The following is a 19,483-nucleotide window of genomic DNA, read 5'->3' as shown; positions in this document are numbered from 1 at the left end:
GCCGCTACCTGTCCTTCACTGTCCACTGGGTCAGCTTGGTGGAAGGGGGTGAGGATGGGAGAGCAGCAGCGGGCACAGCAGCAGCAGCAACACAGTGGGTGGTGCCACCCCGCAGGGTCAGGGGAACTGCAGCAGGTTCCTCCGATCCTCTGCCATCCTCCGGCACACCTGGCCAAACCCCCCGCCTCAGCAGCAGCGTGAAGGCCCGCCACTGCCAAGCGCTGCTGCACTTGGTCAGCCTTGGGAAGACCAAGCTGACGGCAACCCATGTGTTGGCCAAACTCCAGGAGAAGGAGAGGATTTGGCTGACCCCCAGAGGCCTCAGAGTCGGAGAGGTGGTGGCCGACAATGGGGCCAATCTGGTTGCCGCAATTGACAGGGGAAACCTGACCCACATCCCCTGTCTTGCCCACGTGCTGAACCTGGTGGTGCAGAAGTTCTTGCGCACCTACCAGGGGATGGGCGAACTGCTGGAAACGGCAAGGAACGTTGTGCGTCACTTCCGGCGCTCGGCTGCAGCCTGTGCGAGACTAGAAGACGTGCAAAAGGAGCTGGAGCTGCCATGCCATCGGCTGATCCTCGACGTTCCAACTCGCTGGAACTCCACCCTGGCGATGTTGGAGCGTCTGGTTGAACAGAAGCACGCTGTCAACCAGTACCTTGCCCACTGTTTCCGCCGCTCAGAGAAGGGACAAGACCAGCAACATCCCGTCCATCGTCCCCGATGTTGACTGGAGGCACATGCAGCAGGTGTGCTTAGTGCTGGCTCCCTTTCTGCAGGCCACTAACATGGTGAGCAGGGACCATGCTATGGTCTGCGAGTGGGTGCCCCTGGTTTGTCTGCTGAACAGGGCCCTCGATGCTTTGCTGGAACAGGGGAGCGACAGCCTTGGACCAGCAGGAGCGGCAAGCAGCTGCACAGTCCACCTCTGAGGGGGAGGAGGAGGAGGACTTGGTGGAGGTCCCTGACCTTGCTGCTGATGAGGGGGATCAGCACAGCGCAGCTGAGTTGGTGCGGGGGTGGAGAGAGGATGAGGCGGCAGAGGAGGAGGATGAGGACAGCACTGCCGTCGATGTGCCAGCACACGTGGCCCGCCTCTTCCCAATGGCAGCGCACATGCTGACGTGCCTGCGCAAGGACCCCAGGGTGATCCAGATGAAGCAGAGGGAGGACATCTGGATCAGCATGATGTTGGACCCACGCCTCAAGGGGAAGTTGAGCCAGTTCCTGCCGCCTGCAGGAGGAGACCCAGCGCAACAAATAAGGAGCTTGCAGCAGGCCCTTGTTGAGCGCTTGGAGGAAGCCTTCCCCCAGCCTTCCACCCCCACTGTCCAGCCAGCACAGAGGCAGCAGCAGGTGCCTGCATCCAGCAGCAAGCGCCCCACAGACCTGCTGTCTCTCAGCAACGAGCTCTACAGGACTGTAGAGGCTCTGGCAGCAGTGACTAGAGAGGAGGTGCATGCAGCAGCATCCTCCTCCGGTCACAGCCAGCGCCTGACCCGAATGGTGGATGACTACATGGGGTCCTACAGCGGGCTTGACAGCGATGCCCCTGTTGATCCCATGGAGTATTGGGTCAAGCGCCTGGAGATCTGGAGCGAGCTGGCGCAGTACGCCCTGGAAGTGCTGTCCTGCCCCCTTTCCAGCGTGCTGTCCGAGCGGTGGTCACCGAGAAACGCTCACGTCTGTCTCACAAGTCTGTGGACAGACTGACGTTTCTCAAGATGAACCAGGCGTGGGTGGAAGGTGAGTTCCTGGCCCCTGTTGTCGGCGAGAGGGGGACATGAACTGGCTGCCGGAAGAACCATCGTTAATGTGCCTTACCACCCTTTACCACCTCCTGGCTCCTGCTCTCTAAGCCAGCCTGGTTCACTTTGACTATTACGTCGCCTGCAGCCACACATTTTACATCTACAGTGGGCTGCTGTGTACTGCCCTTCTGCTGTCTGTCTGTCTGTGTTTCCCACTGCCAGGGTACACAGATTTACCTTCTGCTGCCGCTCTGCCACCAGCTATTACGTCAAACAATAGCTGCCCCTGCTGCCTGTATTTACCTTTAAAAAGAAAAAAAAGGTTTAATTTTTCTGAGGTGCCCGGGTTGAAAACTGTGTTGTCCCAGTTGTGTATTGGACACGATGTGGGCTGCACGACCGCTGTCTGGGACCTCCTGTTGTGTTTATTTACAGCCCTGGTATCAACGCTAGGTACCAGGGCTATTATGTCACGCTGCCTACCTACCTGCTGCCACACTCACACTACTCCTCCATTCCTCCTGCTGCTGCCTGTCTGTGTTTCCCACTGCCAAGGGTACACAGATTTTATCTGCCACCAGCTATTACATCAAACAATAGCTACTCTCATTACTCCTCCATTTCTCCTGCTGCTGCTGCTGTCTGTCTGTGTTTCCCACTGCCAGGGTACACAGAATTACCTTCTGCTGCCACTCTGCCACCAGCTATTATGTCCAACAATAGCTACTCTCATTACTCCTCCATTCCTCCTGCTGCTGTCTGTCTGTGTTTCCCACTGCCAGGGTACACAGAGAAACGCTCACGTCTGTCTCACAAGTCTGTGGACAGACTGACGTTTCTCAAGATGAACCAGGCGTGGGTGGAAGGTGAGTTCCTGGCCCCTGTTGTCGGCGAGAGGGGGACATGAACTGGCTGCCGGAAGAACCATCGTTAATGTGCCTTACCACCCTTTACCACCTCCTGGCTCCTGCTCTCTAAGCCAGCCTGGTTCACTTTGACTATTATGTCGCCTGCAGCCACACATTTTACATCTACAGTGGGCTGCTGTGTACTGCCCTTCTGCTGTCTGTCTGTCTGTGTTTCCCACTGCCAGGGTACACAGATTTACCTTCTGCTGCCACTCTGCCACCAGCTATTACGTCCAACAATAGCTACTCTCATTACTCCTCCATTCCTCCTGCTGCTGCTGCTGTCTGTCTGTGTTTCCCACTGCCAGGGTACACAGAATTACCTTCTGCTGCCACTCTGCCACCAGCTATTATGTCCAACAATAGCTACTCTCATTACTCCTCCATTCCTCCTGCTGCTGTCTGTCTGTGTTTCCCACTGCCAGGGTACACAGAATTACCTTCTGCTGCCACTCTGCCACTAGCTATTACGTCCAACAATAGCTATATTTGTGTAATTTGCTGTAAAAAAAAAAAAAAAGTAAACCATTAAAAAAAAAAAAAAAAAAAAAAAAAGGTTTAATTTTTCTGAGGTGCCCGGGTTGAAAACTGTGTTGTCCCAGTTGTGTATTGGACACGATGTGGGCTGCACGACCGCTGTCTGGGACCTCCTGTTGTGTTTATTTACAGCCCTGGTATCAACGCTAGGTACCAGGGCTATTATGTCACGCTGCCTACCTACCTGACTGCCTGCTGCCACACACTCATCCTCCTCCTCCTGCTGCTGAATTTACCTCCTGCTGTCTGTGTGTTTCCACTGCCAGGGAGCACATACAATGGCGCTTTCAACATGCGTGCGCCACCAGCTATTTATTACGCTCAAAAATAGCTGCATTTCTTTAAAAAACCAAAAAAAATATATATTCTTTTTATTAATACTTTGTGATATTATTTTTAGAGGTGTCCGGGTTGAAAACTGTGTTGTCCCAGTTGTGTATTGGACATGATGTGGGCTTCACGACCGCTGTCTGGAACCTCATGCTGTGTATTTACGGCCTGGTACCACCGCTAGGTACCACACAGCCTATTATGTCTCGCTGCCTGCCTCATTGACTACCTGCTGCCACACAATCATCCTCCTCCTCCTGCTGCTGCTGCTGAATTTACCTCATGCTGTCTGTGTGTTTCCACTGCCAGGGAGCACATACAATGGCGCTTCCAACATGCGTGCGCCACCAGCTATTTATTACGCTCAAAAATAGCTGCATTTCTTTAAAAAAATATATATAAAAGAGAAATAAGTGAAGAAGAAGAAGACGATATAGAAGAAGAAGAAGAAGATGTAGAAAAAGAAGAAGACGAAATAGAAAAATAATAAGAAGAAGAGGATATAGAAAAAGAAGATATAGAAAAAGAAGATGAAGAAGAAGAAGATCAAGAAGAAGATGAAGAAGATGAAGATGAAGAAGAAGATGAAGAAGATGAAGATGAAGATGAAGAAGAAGAAGAAGAAGAAGAAGAAGAAGAAGAAGAAGAAGAAGAAGAAGAAGAAGAAGAAGAAGATATAGAAGAAGAAGAAAATGAAGAAGAAGAAGAAAATGAAGAAGAAGAAGAAAATGAAGAAGAAGAAGAAGATATAGAAGAAGAAGAAGATATAGAAGAAGAAGAAGATATAGAAGATAAAGAAGAAGAAGAAGAAGAAGAAGAATTAGTATATACACTACTGAACAGAATTTTGGACACAACTTCTCTTCTCTTTCCACCTTTTTTTTAAAGGAACATCCCCACATAATCACTTGCTGTTGTTACTTGGAAAAAAAGATGTTTCTTGCATCATTTACCCTCAAAACAAGTGTTGGAAGCTTTTTAAGGCCAATTTGAATAGTCAGCTTGAATAATGAGCTCGAATACCGACTCGAATAGTGAGCTCGAAGTCCGAGGTCGAATCGAATAGTAAAAAATATTCGACTCGAATATTCGACCGAATTCAAATAATTTACTATTCGAATTCGATCAAACTCGAATAATAAAAAGGGGTATCCGAGCATCACTAGCCAGCATCTTTGTGTAAATCTTTTTTTAAGGGAGTGTCTTTATAAAGAATAAAAGCCATGCTGAGAACCCCCCATGAAGAGATGGACTATCCCAAAACCTGTCGGTAATGTCAGATTTCTACTACTTACTGTAAGTGATGGCAACATAGGAGAAAATAAATGTATGGCTCATTTTACTCTGGAAGAAGCATACTTCTTATGTGTTTACATGTATTTAAAATTTTAAGATCTTCGTGACAGTGGTCCTTTAAGATGATTTTCACTTTACTATTTGACTGTATTATAATTTATGGTTACCTAACCACTGAAATAACATACTGTAATAGCCCCTGCGTGGGTTTGGCTGATGTTTTGGCCACTAAACTTTGCAAATACTTCAATAAACACTTTTGAAACTAATAATTTTATTTTGTTTATTTGCATTTATTATGACCATTTCTAAATAGGCCCATCAGTGCAGTAAACCAAAGGACATTGGATGCCACTGGGCTCTCGGTAATTTGATCTCTACGTGGGCCTGTGAGAGAGATAGTTAACCAGTTACAAGAGAAAAGGGGGGTAAGGATTCCTGGAAATCCTATTTATGGGATGAATATGGCTGCCATACTTGCAAAGACAAGGCGCAAACTAGCGGCTGCAGGCTGTAATGGGCAGGTGATACGAATTTACAAACAGCTTCTACTCCATCAGTGTAAAACAATCCTGATGATTTTGTCTTAACGTTTTGGCGGTGATCATCAGTAAGCCAGAAAAAGTATTGCGTTTAAATGGTCAGTATTCACATCACAGAGACCTCCAAACATTCCATTCTGCCCACCAGCAGCTGTAATAAAAACACAAGGGAGAATAATATTGTATATTCAGAAGGACGCCGTTTCTTTGTAGAAAACAAGGAGGTAAAAGGTTATAAATAGCCAAGATGTTTTCTTTCTCCCCATTTATAGCCCTGAGAACAACTTCTCGAGAAAGACAGAAAATATCCCGGACGTATGACAAAAGAGGGAATTCTTGCGAACAAATGTTAAAACTGTATATAAAATGCCCCTTTTAATACAGGTTGCTTGTAAAAACGAAGGCAAAGCAGATCATTAAAACGTCAGGGCTTGGGGGCACAGTGGATATAAAATGCCTGCACTGCAAAGTAAACACCAAGCGCTTATATAATTATTTCCTCTTGTTTTATTAACACTTTTGCTGCCAGAGGGTCCTTTAACACATTATTTCATGGGGCACCCCTTTAAAAGAGATTATGGCCTCATTTTGGTGCCAACGCTCTTAATAGTTTCACCATCCAAGCTTACGGTGAACCTGAAGAGAGAAGAGGAGACAGGGAACCATAGCAGATGCTCTGTTGGAAATAATTTTTACCTGGCTGTTGTGCTAATTTCTCACCTGTAATGCTGTTTGAGGCGTTGCCAATAAACAAGTTTGCAGGCCAGCTGTTCTGACTTGGCTACATGCATGCTGTTAGGATTGCTACCTTACTGATAGACAATGTATGAAAACAGGGAAAAGTCCATAACTGCACAGCAACGAATGATTGAGAAAAAAATTTGAATTTGAACTGAACACAGAAAAAAAAATTACATTGACCATCAACATTATGGATTAACACTGAAAGCTGTTGGAGGCGGGGTTAGGGGGATCACTATTGGTTACCTATGGGGGGCTGCTCGTGTAGCCCCCTGTCCCTGTGATGGTCCATATCCCACCCGCAATCAGCCACACTGCGTCTGGTCTGTAGATGTGCATGTATCTCCTGCCGGGGAGATGTGCAAATCCCAGAATGCATTGCGGCCTCAGATGAGAGTCCTTTAAAGTGTGGCCGGGTGCATATGAGATGGCGACCATCACAGGGATGGGGGGCTACATGAGCATCAGCAGCCCCTGTAGTTAACCAATCACACTCCCCCTAACCTCTCTCCCCCGTCCCCACAGCATTCAGTGTTATGAACCTCCCTTATGGGGAGGTTCAATGTACATTTTTTTGTGTGCTTAGTACCCTTTTATACTTTGGAGATCACATTTAAAGGCCAGTTGATAATCAGAAAGTTGAAACTCAGCTATATGCACTATCAAACATTCCCAAAAGCTGATGGATAGAATGTTGTGGTACACTGGTACTGGCAAAGCTTTGCCAAGCCTGAAGGCTCTACTTTGCCTGAAGACCTTGCTTGCTTTATGGCTTGGGAGGACTTCCCACTAAGCGAAGATATGTTTCCTATCTCTCTCCCTCATCATCACCTTTCTTCTGTCCAATGCTGGCCAAACGCATTCCCTCTTTGGTGGAAGGACAGAGAGAGATAATGCGTGAAGCCAGAAACATTTTAGAGTCAAAGTTAAAAGGCTTGCTGTGGCCACGTATTAAGAAATGTTGGGTGACTACAATACATCAAGGGAGTTTTAGGCAGTCACAGAGAGTGGCCACTAAGCCAAAGACTTCAAATTGGGCTTCCTCCTTTGATGTAGTATAACTGCTGTGGCTTTTTCAACAAGCCTGAAAGCACCTCACTGACTGAGGACTCTGCTTGCTTTATGGCTCAGAATTTTCAGCTCAGATATGTTTCCAGTTTGAAGCTTCTCACTCCCCAATGTTGCCCTTTTTCAGTCCAATGTTAGCCGACAGATACATGCCCTCTTGAGTGGGAGGATGGTAAGGGAGAGTAACATGCAGGCATTTGACTATTATTGGCCAACTACACACACTATGGCCCTTATCCACATAGCTATTCTCCTGAGTTTTCTCCAAGGAGATAATTTTTCATATTTTCTGAAAAATTAGCTTTTCAGCACTGAGTAATATCAAACCTATTTCAATGTATTTCTTGGAGGGAGCTTTAAAGGTGTTTAATGGAAAGGGTTTAAAATAGATACTTAGATAAAATTAGGGAGAAAAGTTCATATGATATGAGCCTATGTATGTCATATAGTTTGGTCAAACCCCTCCCCCCCAAAAAAACAAAAAAAAACAAAAAAACCACCCATCCAAGTTTGCCAAGGACAAAACAGTAAGTAGATAATTAGGTAAATTTCTGTGCTGCACTGTAACATATGCCAGTTGTTACTAGTAGTAAAAATAGAGACCTTAGATTCAGAACTGTTTAGCGGATATGATACTATAAAAAAAATGTGAATTCTTGATTGACATCTGGTTGCTGTTAAATTGATTGACCAGCTATATCTCCCCCATGTTTTCTTAAGTTCCTTATGATGCCAAGGTCTTGGGTCATCTAATGTTTGTTTCACATATTGTGTACCCTTCCTCAATGTGCCTATTGTTATCAGACAAATATTGTATTTTCTCTTGTTGTCTTCCTTAAATATAAAAAATAAAAACTATTGAAAGTAATAAAAATGTGAAAAGCTAATATGTTTCTATCATTAAATACAAGGAAATAGAGACTAGCAATGCATTATTTCTAATTACAGCAAACCTGGAGAATAAGTGGATAATGTAATATACTATCCAAATCACAGAGCAGTGGAGCATACTCACCGCTTCCACGTTCCATGCGAACGGAGCTCCGGTCTTCTCAGTTGCAGCATCCCACTTTACTTCCTGATTATCAGGAAGTAGAGTGAGCCACTGCAACAGAGAAGACTGGACCTCTGTCGTCTGGAGCCAGGAAGAGGCCAGTCCACGTTCTCTGCCCACTTGCCGCTACTATAATTTCTAAGTGTTGAAGGAGGGGGCCTGAGGTGAGGGAGAAGGGGACTCAGGCCCCCCTCCCCACAGCTGTGTGCCTGCTGCTCCTCCCTCATGCTATAACTCTGGGGCACCTATAACTGGCTACCTATACTGGGGACACCTAAACCTGGCTATTTATACTGGGAGTACCTATACCTGGCTACCTACACTGTATGTTTTTCCCTAATATCCGGGCTGACCTGCCTTTCCAACTTATGTTGTAAGGGGGGGGGGGGGGAGGGGGGCAGCCAACATTTTGCAGGAGGGCAGTGAGCAGTGGGCAGTGATATGCCCCTGCCCATAGATATTAAAGTGAACCCATGGTGAGAGGGATATGGAGGTTGCCATATTTATTTACTTCTAATCATGGCCAGTTGCCAGGCATCCCTGGTGATCTTCTGGCATAAATTATAACCCTGGAACAAGCATATGGCAAATCCATTAGAACCTGAGTCAGCTGAGTCAGAGTACCTGATGTGCGACATGCGTGTTGAGGGTCTATGGCTAAACGTATTAGACTTTGGGACCTATTGAGTCCAGAACTCATTGTCTTGTTCAGCCTAATAGCCCTTAAACCAATGAGAGGCAGAATAGGATTATTTCCACAAAGATCTGCCTCCCACTGTAGCCACAACCCCTAAATATGTCCCCTTCAGAATATCATCACATCCAGTCCTGTCCTTTCCTATGTTCTGCCATACCCCAAGTACTGTTATATCTGCTTCACATAGGCTGCCCCCTGTATACCTCTCAGCTACTTCCCTCACCAATGTCTTTCTCATGTGCACCATCTCAAACACACATTCTAGCAATGATCTCTCAAACAGTAGGGATGGTCGGAAGGTTTACCGATTACCAAGTTTCAGATTGGAAATGGGCTTCCTGCAGTGGTAATCAGAAAACAGAGTGCGGAAATCGGAATTCCACAGAAATACCAAAATGTTAGGACAATGACAAGACTCGGAAGTATTAGACCAATCAAAGAATGTAAAAGTTTGCCGTGGAAACGTTTAGACCAATCACAAGACTCATAATTTCTTACTCTTGTGATTGGCCTAAAATTTTCACGGTATTGAGATTTCTGTGGTAAACTTTGGCATTCTCTGAAGGTTACAAAGTAACCAATAAAAATTATGAAAGGAAAAATCTGACTGCAGTAATCCTATTGGGTTAGTGCTGGTCGAACAGACTGGATGCACAGGTTGTTATGGTCATTGCGGAAGATGAGCTTTTTACCAGAGCTCTCACCCTGGATGATCACTGTCAGAATAAAGCACTGATGTAGCTACTTGAGATGACAATCATTGCTACAGAGGAGGAAAGTATACAAATTTCTCTTAAGGTTTTTTTATTTTTAAGGAAGCCTGTAAGTAAACAAACCAAAAAACGTACTTAACCATGTAGAGGAAAACTTCTGAATTTACCAGAGGCTTTTTGATCCACCTTGGAGCCCACTGCTGCTGTGTAGAGTCCCTCCGAATACATGCGGCAAGAGCTTGTCAGATATGTTCCCCTTGCCACGCTGACCTTTGTGTACGAGCGTGACTATACTGCACATGCGCGAGTATGGCCAAGCTGTCCTCCACATATGAGCATATATGTCCAAAAGATTGCACACTACGTCCACTTGTTTTGGGGGTGCTGGACCAAGTGCCTGAAGTAATCCAAAGTACAAAAGGGAGGTCTGCACGCCATACTCTTAAAGAACATGCATTTATTGTTCCATAACCATACACAAATGTACAGATTTACAGTACTGTCTGTACTGTGCCTTGACAAAGGGGACCCTCTCTGGCCCCGAAACGATCGTTGGCAATACGATCGGATATGTATGCTGATGGAACAATGAATGAAAATTCCTTAAGAGTGTGTTGTGTGGACCTCCCATTGTTACCATATATGAGCATGACGCTACTGCACATGTGCAAGTATGGTTACAGTAAGGAAAAGCAGCTCTTTCATAAGTGGTTTTGTGCTACTGCCCAGGTGCGACCATACCCATGCATGCATAGTATGCCCACATTCGTTCACGGAGAGGTGCGCGGCCACGAACAAGAAAAGAGTCCTGGCTAACGGCTGTGAGGTCGAGGAGGACTATCCAGAAGCTTCCCTTTATGTAAAGCTTCCATTTAGCTATCTAACTTCTCTTTTTTTGAAATCAACAGGTACACTTTACATTTTGTGCAAGGTTCCATTTTGATTTTTGCTTGTGCAATACTAAATACCTGCAGATTTTGATCTGCTTCCATGACGCCTTTGAAACGTGGATGAATCAATATAAATCAGTTTAGAGATGCTTCAGAATCGCTGCTCCTTCTCTCTTTAATTTAATCAGCTCCATACATACAGCTGTAACAATAAATACAAAAATATCAGCAGGAAAATATGCTAGGTATGATGTAAAACAAATAAAGTTTGTGTTATGTTAAGTGTCCTATGTTGCCTGCACAGCAGAGGAGAATACGCAGGCGGAAAGGAAAATCCACAGTGTCCTTTTTGGAACTGCTATAAAACTGACAACTTAATAAAAATATTGCTTTATGAATTCTGCAAGGAAACCGAACTGTACGGGCGCATTTTATTTGTAACAGTTTGTATGTAAATGGCAATGTTGGGAAACACATAAGTCTGAGGTTATGTTAAATGCTGCTCTGAGCTTCCCAATACATATTTTATTTGTAAAGAAAAATGTATGATTTATAAAACACAACAAAGCATATCTTACAGCAAACCTGTAAGTTGAAAATAAGCATAAAAGCCGTACCCACTACGTGATCTCTACAAGAATTTTTCCGACAACTGCCAATTTTTTGAGCACCGAGTGATCATTTCCGGGATCTCGTGACATGGCTACAGGCATGCGATTATGCGAACGACGTTTGGCGACGTGCTGCGCTTACGACCGCCATGGCGGATCGGATCTTTAAGATGCTTGATGACTCCCATGCAAAATGCCACAATAGTTTGAACTCTTTTTGGTGCCCGTCGTGTGCCGTCACATGTATCCTCACCCGCCGGCAGGAAGATGGATTGGGGAACGCTTGTCAAGGGATGTTGCTAGAATCTTCCTGCGTCGTCAGGTGAGTAATCAGCTTTAAGTACAAATGTAATGAGAGGGAAATGGAGGCTGCCATATGTATTTCCTTTTAAAGTGGACTTGAAGTCAGACCTCCTCTCTGCTCTAAAAGATGCACAACAGCATAATATCCTTTAAACATAAAAACAACATTTGTTACAGCTGATACAAATCCTAATCTGCACAGTTTCTACTTCCTGATTCATGGAAGCAGACATATTGTTTACAGCCTGTGCTTTCAAATGGGCTTATCTGCTTATCTGCCATAGGCAGTCATGTGACACGGGAGGATCAAATTACAACTTGAGATTAGACACAAATGAAGGGGAATTAGACAGCCTAAACTCTCTGAATACACACAGGGTGCAATTCTCAATGTATTCCTTCTGTCCTTGTGCAAGAGTTCAGGTCCAGTTTAACCTCTTATTCTGGGCATACACGGTCCAATCCGGCGGCTTGATTAGCCGCCGGATCGACTCCTGCCTCGTCCCCGTGCAACCCCGCTCGTCCCCGCCGCTGTCCAGATCGATTCCCGCTCATCCCCGCAGGCACTCCTTATCTTCCGCTCGATTCCCCGCTATTGTCCACCCGTGGGTATCGAGCGGGGAATCTATCCGGCAGGTCATCGGATCTGTTGGATATCAATCGAGCCATCAGCGTCTCGATTGATAATGGACAAACGCTCTGTGTATGCCCAGCATCAAAGACCATGGGCTTAAATCCCCCTAATGACCAGGCCATTTTTTACTCATCATGCCACTGCAGCTTTAAGGCCTCGCTGCTGGGCCGCACAACTCAGCAAACAAGTGTTTGCCCCTCCCTTTTCTGCCCACCAACAGAGATTTCTGTTGGTGGGCTGTGATCGCTCCCGGGATGTTTATTTTTTAATAAATATTTATTTCCTTTTTTAACAATAAATGTTGGCATTTTTTTTCTAACCCTCCCTCCCTTCGCCAGTCAATCAGCGTGATCGGCTGTCATAGGCTTCAGCCTATGACAACGGACTGCTTCCCTGCCTCCAGAGGGGACAGCCGTGTCACACGGCTGTCCCCAGTACAGTGCTGCCATAGATTGCAGTGCTGTACACAGTAAATAGATGAAGATTTTGGTAGGAAGATGACCGTAAAATTGGATCTCCTGAATAATTTACAGCATTCTACTATTTGTCAGTACAGTCCCTCTTTAAGGGTTACGGTATAGCAAACATCTTAATTTGTTTTGTTTAAGGTACATGCTTGTTTAAAACAAGAACTTTAATTCTGCCTTCTTAAGCGTAGGGGCTTTTTGGTCCCTTTTTTGCCCCTTACACACTCCTAGGAGCTCTGGTTCATGATGGGCAATCTGTAACTTTGTCAAATTTGTTATTTATCTAGCCGCAGATTTATTTTTGTACTGAATTCTATGCAGGCTATAAAATAAGACCAACCTGGCTGTATTTCCGATTTAAATGAAGCTGCTTCGCTACGAAACAATGCATTCGGCAGCACGTAAAGTGCTTATAGTCGGCAAAGCCAGTCTAAAGATCTTGTGATAATTACATTTATATCATAGCATTTGAAATGTCATTCCAATGCTGATCAGCCTCACGCATGCACCACTACAACTGCAGGGGTTATTTGACCCTAAATTACTACTTAAAACCTAAAGGCAAAGATTAAATCAATAGTAATCCAAAAGGTAAGTCTGAGTTGGTAAGGGCAGAACTCCCACAGTTTAAAATAACCAGCGTCTCACTGCAAGACCTCTCTCATTTAATGGATTTGCATGTACTTAGAACTCCAGACTCTCTTATCAATAAAGGATTCGGGTTTCGTTTTTCAGTTGTGTCTCCTTTACCATTTAAGTGGTAATTCAAGTAAGAGACATCTTTTTTAATTCCTCAAATAAGTGTCATTTTAGACTCTACACTTTAGCATTTAGTAATTGCACAAAAGAAAAAAAAAGTAGGCTATTGTACAGTATTGTATTTATAATTTATTCTTTTAAACAAACTAGGTAGAATTTCCATGAAATTAACCTTTTAATAAACACAAGAAATGGAGTTCACTGACGTAAAGCTGAAACGCAAGCGCAGCTAGCCATTGGGGCAGAGGATATCCCCACACTTCGCTTTCTGGGGCTCAGACCAGAGACAAATAAAATGACAAACACACATTTGTCATTTTATTTTCAATTCGAGACTTACAATCATTTTTTCCTGATTAATTGTAACATTTGAAAAATCTGACAAATGTATCACACAAGTGTTCAGTTCAGTTTGAAATCTGTGAAAAAATTGCTTTGATCTATAAATCAAGTCACACGATCTATCCTACACTATTTGATTTTCTTGAAAAACCAATCAAAAAATCCAGTCACTCCCGATTGATTTACAGGATAAAGGGGCCCATACACTCAGCCGATTTTCTGGCCGATCGATTGATCGATTGCAAATCGGTTGCCCAATCGACCGATCGACGGCCGATTTCGATGGATTTCCATCAAACTGGCAGGGTGGAAATCTAGGTCGATCTGTTGAGATTGCTTATCATTTTGCATTGGTCCTAATGGAAATCTGATGGCAAAAAAATGCCATCAGATCGTTTTTCAATAGATTTCAAACTGAAATCTATTAGAATTCTATTCTAGTAAAAAATGTTACTTTTACACATCAGATAGATAAGAATTCCATCTGATGATCTATCTGCTGCTAATCTGACGAGTGTATGGGTACCTTAACTGTAGTGAGAGATATATGGAGGCTGCCATATTTATTTCCTTTTCAACAATACCAGCTGCCTGGCAGACCTGCTGGTGTATGTGGCTGCAATAGTGTCTGAATCACACCAGAAACAAGCATGCAGCTTATCTATCTTGTCAGTTCTGACAATATAATGTCAGAAACACTTGATCTGCTGCATGCTTGTTCAGGGTCTATGACTAAAAGTATCAACAGGATAGCCAGGTAACTGGTATTGCTTAAAAGGAAATACATATATGGCAGCCTCCATATCCCTTTCACTTCAGTTCTTGAAGTTACATTTTTTTCTGTTTGATTTTTCCACAATTTGCTTAAAAAGATTGATTGTACAGAAAAAACATTTTTTTTATTTGACTGAGAAACCTGATCTGAATCATCTTTGAGATTGGGCGATTTGGAAAATCCTGACCAATCAAGAATACCATACCAAGAATTGTATGATGTGCGATAGATTGTCAAATTGTATTCAACCTAAACAAATTGTATTTATTGTATTTGTAAACAACAAAAAGGATGGAATTATAAAGCATGTGTCTTAAAAAAGAGTGCATGATAAAAAAAAAAGATGGCTATAGTATGGTATGTAATGTGAAAATAATATTCAGTATATGGAAAAGTGATTGGTTGTAGAATGATGATAAAAACTTTCTGTATTGAACTTGATTTATTCTAATGAATAAACAGAAATGAACGAGTGGTTGCAGAAAATAAAAGTGTGTTAAAGGAAGTTTTAAGTAACAATGTGGTGCTCAGTGGCAATTGTAATGCTAAATAGAGAAGGATGACGGCATGGGATATTGATAGAAGTAAAGAGAGGTTACATTTGAAAAATCAAAAAATTGATTATCAAGTGAAATATTTTTCAATCCAACTAACTTTTTGGCCATATACCATCTATATTTAATGAAATTAGGGCAATGTTGAGCACACGTGTGTTCCTCAATTAATCTTCTTGGAACTTTTAGGCCTCTTTCACAGTGGGACGTTGTGTTTGATGCGACGTTAAGGTCGCATAACGTGCCCCTAATGCAATGCATTGAAAGACTAAAACTTGGACATTATAGTACATTCTTTAGCCCTGCGTTTGGTGCGCAGTTTTTGTCGCACAGTGATGGAACGAAAACGGTGCATGCGTTACATTAAAAAAAAACATTAATGAGCATGTGCAACACACACAACGCAGCCGATTTATTGCTAAACGCACAGCATGCAGCACTTTCTAAATATTGCTACATGTTACGCACAATGCAATGTGTCACACGGACTTAATATGTGCATTAGTCCACGTTAACTCATTTTGTAACGCGCAACTTTAACTTCGCACTGTGAAAGAGGCCTAAGGCCCGGTTCACATTGGCGGTCGCCGTCCGGAATCGCCGTGCCGGAGCCGGACCGCATGCGGAACGGACGGAACGGACGCACGGCACAGCAATGAAAGTCCGTTCACATGCGTCCGTTCCGTCCGGACCGGAGCCAGACCGGATCCGGACTCCGGCGTAAGATCCAACATGCGCTATTTTTTGGTCCGGCTCCTCCGGCAGACGTATCCGGAGCGGAGCCGGACTGTTGCTTCCGGCCAATACAAACCAATGAGAACCGGAGAGCGCACAACACACTGGCCGTAAAAAACGGACGCTCCACCCCACCTCCCATGCTTCCTCCATGCTACAGCGGCCATCCTGGACGGGGACACATGGGCCCAGCACCCACAGAGTGGAGCAGCAGCGACCTCACGCTGGAGCTCCCCGGCAGCAACATGTCCGATACGTCTGATAACGAGGAGGTGAGGCCCTACAACGACCCCAGAGCTTCTGCCGACCTCCCAGACCCCAGGTATTATTATACAGCTTGTTATCTCAAACGGATCCGGACCGCAACCGTGTTCATACCGCACGGAAAACTGATGCAAACGGACCGGATCCAGACCTGATCCGGATAGGAACCGTACTGATTAGGTCCGGTCTGGATCCGGTGCGGTCCGGACATCCGTTCCGGTTTTTACAAAGCCGCAAGTGTGAACGGGGCCTTAATCAACTGAAAAAGTGAAATCTTTTTGTTGAATAAAATATATGTATAGTCTGTAGCCACCATTATATTGATAAAAACAGGAAATACAATCAGGTTTCTCACTTGAATAAAAAAATATTTAGATCGTTTTGATCTAATTACAGCAAAAATCAAAATCTTATCGTGTGTGGCCTTTATTGGAGTGACCCTGTCATACTCCAGTCTTGCCGTTTTTTATAGCTAATAAAATTAACTCTCAGCTGTGAGTGTAAATTGCAGATTCACATATCAAGCAGCCATTTTATAATGTGCTCTGCAAAAAAAAAATCTGAGACGTTAAAGATCACAAATAAAAGCCATCCACTTTCCATGCGTGCAAACATCAATAACTAGAAAAAGTCCAATAACGGAGGCAAATATGGGCATAACTGTGTCATATTGACTCATAACCACTCACATCGGTCATTACCACTTTGCAATCAATACGTGTCGTCTGTCTTGACTGCTTCTCGCTTAATTTAATGTTGGATTGATATTTTATTTATTTTTTAAAAAGAACGTGCACCTATATTTAAAGTAGTCTTGAACCAAACCTTTGTTCACTTGATCTCATCTCTGTCTGTTGTAAAATAACATTGCATCAAATAGCTGATACAGAATTAGTAGACAACATATATGTTGCAGTGACCAGTATAATGGAATTATAAGAAAAAAATTTAACCACTTGAGGACCGCAGTGTTAAACCCCCCCTAAAGACCAGGCACATTATTATTAAATTGGCCACTGCAGCTTTAAGGCCAAGCTGCAGGGCCGCACGACACAGCACACAAGTGATTCCTCCCCCTTTCCTCTCCTCCAACAGAGCTCTCTGTTGGTGGGGTCTGATCGCCCCCCAGGGGTTTGTTTGTTTATTTGTATGTGTTTATTTATGTTTTTTGTTATAAAAAGTGTGAGTTTTTTTATCCATTGTATACCCCCCTCCCTCCCCCTGCCAGCCAATCCCCGTGATAAGCCTATGACAGCCGATCACCTCTGTGGCTCAGGAGGGGACAGCCGTGTCACACGGCTGTCCCCAGTACAGCGCTGCTGCTGATCGCAGCGCTGTATGGGTAATTACATGGCGATTACGTTATCTAACAGTCTTCCGACCGGCAATAGCCGCTCAGAGGCTGAAGGTGTGCGATCTCCTGCAAAACAGAGCCCCAGGACATTACGCCAATCTGCGTTAGGCGGTCCTGGGGCTGCCGCCGTGGCCACGCCCATCGGTGTGACGCAGTCGGCTAAAGGTTGAAAGTCACAAAAGGGAACCCTGCCCTTATGAGCTTGCATTCTAAATGAACGGGGGAGGAAACAAAGTAAGCAATATGTAAGGTGTATATATAGAGGTGGTGCATTTTAACATTACATTCAGCAGGAAGGATAAAGGAGTATGACCTAGGTTAGCCTGTATGCTTGTACAAAAAGGTGAGTTTTAAGGGTATGCTTAAAAAAACACTTAAAAAAAGTTATACTCACACCAGTATGGGGAAACCTCTGGATGCTCCATAGGCTTCTCTGATCCTGTGCAACCCACCCACTGCCAGCTGAGACCCTCCTTTTCTTTGTGCTCCCCTCTGTGTATAAGAGTGGCCACACTATGCAGGCACAGCTTGTGCACAGAGAACAATGACGCCATCATGTGAGGCGCCAGCTGGAACCGTGATAATCACACACTAAGCGGCAGAGGAGAAGAGAGTGAGACTCAGCACTGGACTGTGGACATGTGAGTCACTCGCCTCAACTCTGTGCTCTGCCGGACAGGAGGGGGCATCACAGGGCACAGTGCAGGGCAGCTCAGCACAGGAAGCCCTTGTAGAGGAGAGGGCATCTGTCTGCCTATTACTGGGCTGCAGGGATGGTCGTAGTCAGCCAACTTGGCTACGCTGGAACTACGTGTAGTTTTACGCAATTACGCTTCACCAAACTAGGACTTCGAAATCAAATATTCGTTTTGTATGCATTTCGTAGACTACCCGTAAAAATACGCAATTACTCGTAGTGCGAATCGTACTGTATGCGGATGCTTTTGCCCGTATGCAGAAAATTTTACGCTTTAATTCCTCTTTAAATGCTTATACTGGGAACTCTTCTATGCGTACATTCCCCTTTCCAGTGCGTAAATTTGTAAGCATACAATCGCACGCGGAAAACTAGACGCGAGTAACGCATTCGTAGTTCACTACGCAATACACTTGTTAACAACGCATAGTGGGCGTAAGCTACGCGTAGCGGTACTCCGCTATGCGTAAATTCATAAGTGTAGTTTTGAAACTTCATCTACGAACTACAATGCGTAGATGAGAACTAAGATGCGTAAATTCACACTGATGAAGTTTCTGCTCATCCCTGCTGGCCTGGAAGTGGGGGGGAGGAGGATATGTGTCTACCTATACTGGGCTGGGAGTGACGGGGGGAGGTCATTTGTCTACCTATACTGGGCTGAAGGGGGGCGGGGGGGGGGGACAGATGAGACCAGGCACGGGCTCACGAGTACTTACGAATACTAAGCACTCAAATTTGTGATTTAAATGAGGCTTAATTGCCTCAGGTCTGCGGAGGAGAAACAAGGGGTTATTTACCCATAAGTCCAGCGTATATTGTGCGCTCCAAACAGCTTGCACGCGTCCTACTGGATGCATTGCAAGCCTCACCACCGTGCACTTCCTCCTTCCGGCTTGAAGAGGGAAGTGCGCCTACACGCCGGACTTATGGGTAAATAACCCCATGTTTCCCTGCCGCACACCTGAGGCAATTAAGCCTCATTTAAATCAGGAATTCGAGTGCTTAGGCACCCGTAAGTACTCGTGAGCCCATCACTGGATGAGACTACCTATACTGGGCTGGGGAGAGGGGGTTGGCATCTGACTAACTATACTGGGCGGGGAAGGAGGGGGCAGCTGGCTACTTACTGGGCTGAGGAGGACATTTGTGACTACCTATACTGGGCGGGTATCTGACTACCTATATTGGCCTGGTGGGATAACATCTGACTAACTATACTGGGCTGGAGGGAGGTGATCTGACTACCTATACTGGGCTGGGGGGATAACATCTTACCACCTATACTGGGCTGGGGGGGGACATTTGTCTACCTATACTGGGCTGGGGAGTACATCTGTCTGCCTATACTTAGGGGAGGGGGGGGGGGGGGCTCTGGACATTTTTCTACCTACACTGTTCAGACATGGCCCTGTCTTCTAGGCTGGAATCACCACATTAATGTCTTGGACACTCCGCCA

General features: G+C 44.8%; 1 long non-coding RNA gene across 1 annotated transcript in view; it reads right to left on the bottom strand.

Moving 5' to 3' along the window:
• Positions 1 to 5,380: 5,380 nt before the first annotated feature.
• LOC137538176 (uncharacterized) overlaps positions 5,381 to 19,483 on the bottom strand; it is a 158,652-nt gene continuing 144,549 nt past the window's right edge. The window contains exons 2-3 of the long non-coding RNA XR_011024701.1: positions 10,607 to 10,730; positions 5,381 to 5,516 (exon numbers count right to left, since the gene is read on the bottom strand). This is a non-coding gene — a long non-coding RNA (uncharacterized lncRNA). The remainder of the gene's footprint in view (positions 5,517 to 10,606; positions 10,731 to 19,483) is intronic.

Source organism: Hyperolius riggenbachi, chromosome 11 (genome assembly GCF_040937935.1).
Source record: "Hyperolius riggenbachi isolate aHypRig1 chromosome 11, aHypRig1.pri, whole genome shotgun sequence".
Classification (NCBI taxonomy): Eukaryota; Metazoa; Chordata; class Amphibia; order Anura; family Hyperoliidae; genus Hyperolius; species Hyperolius riggenbachi.
The sequence above is the reverse complement of the archived record's forward strand: the minus strand, read 5'-3'. Positions and strand labels throughout refer to the sequence as shown.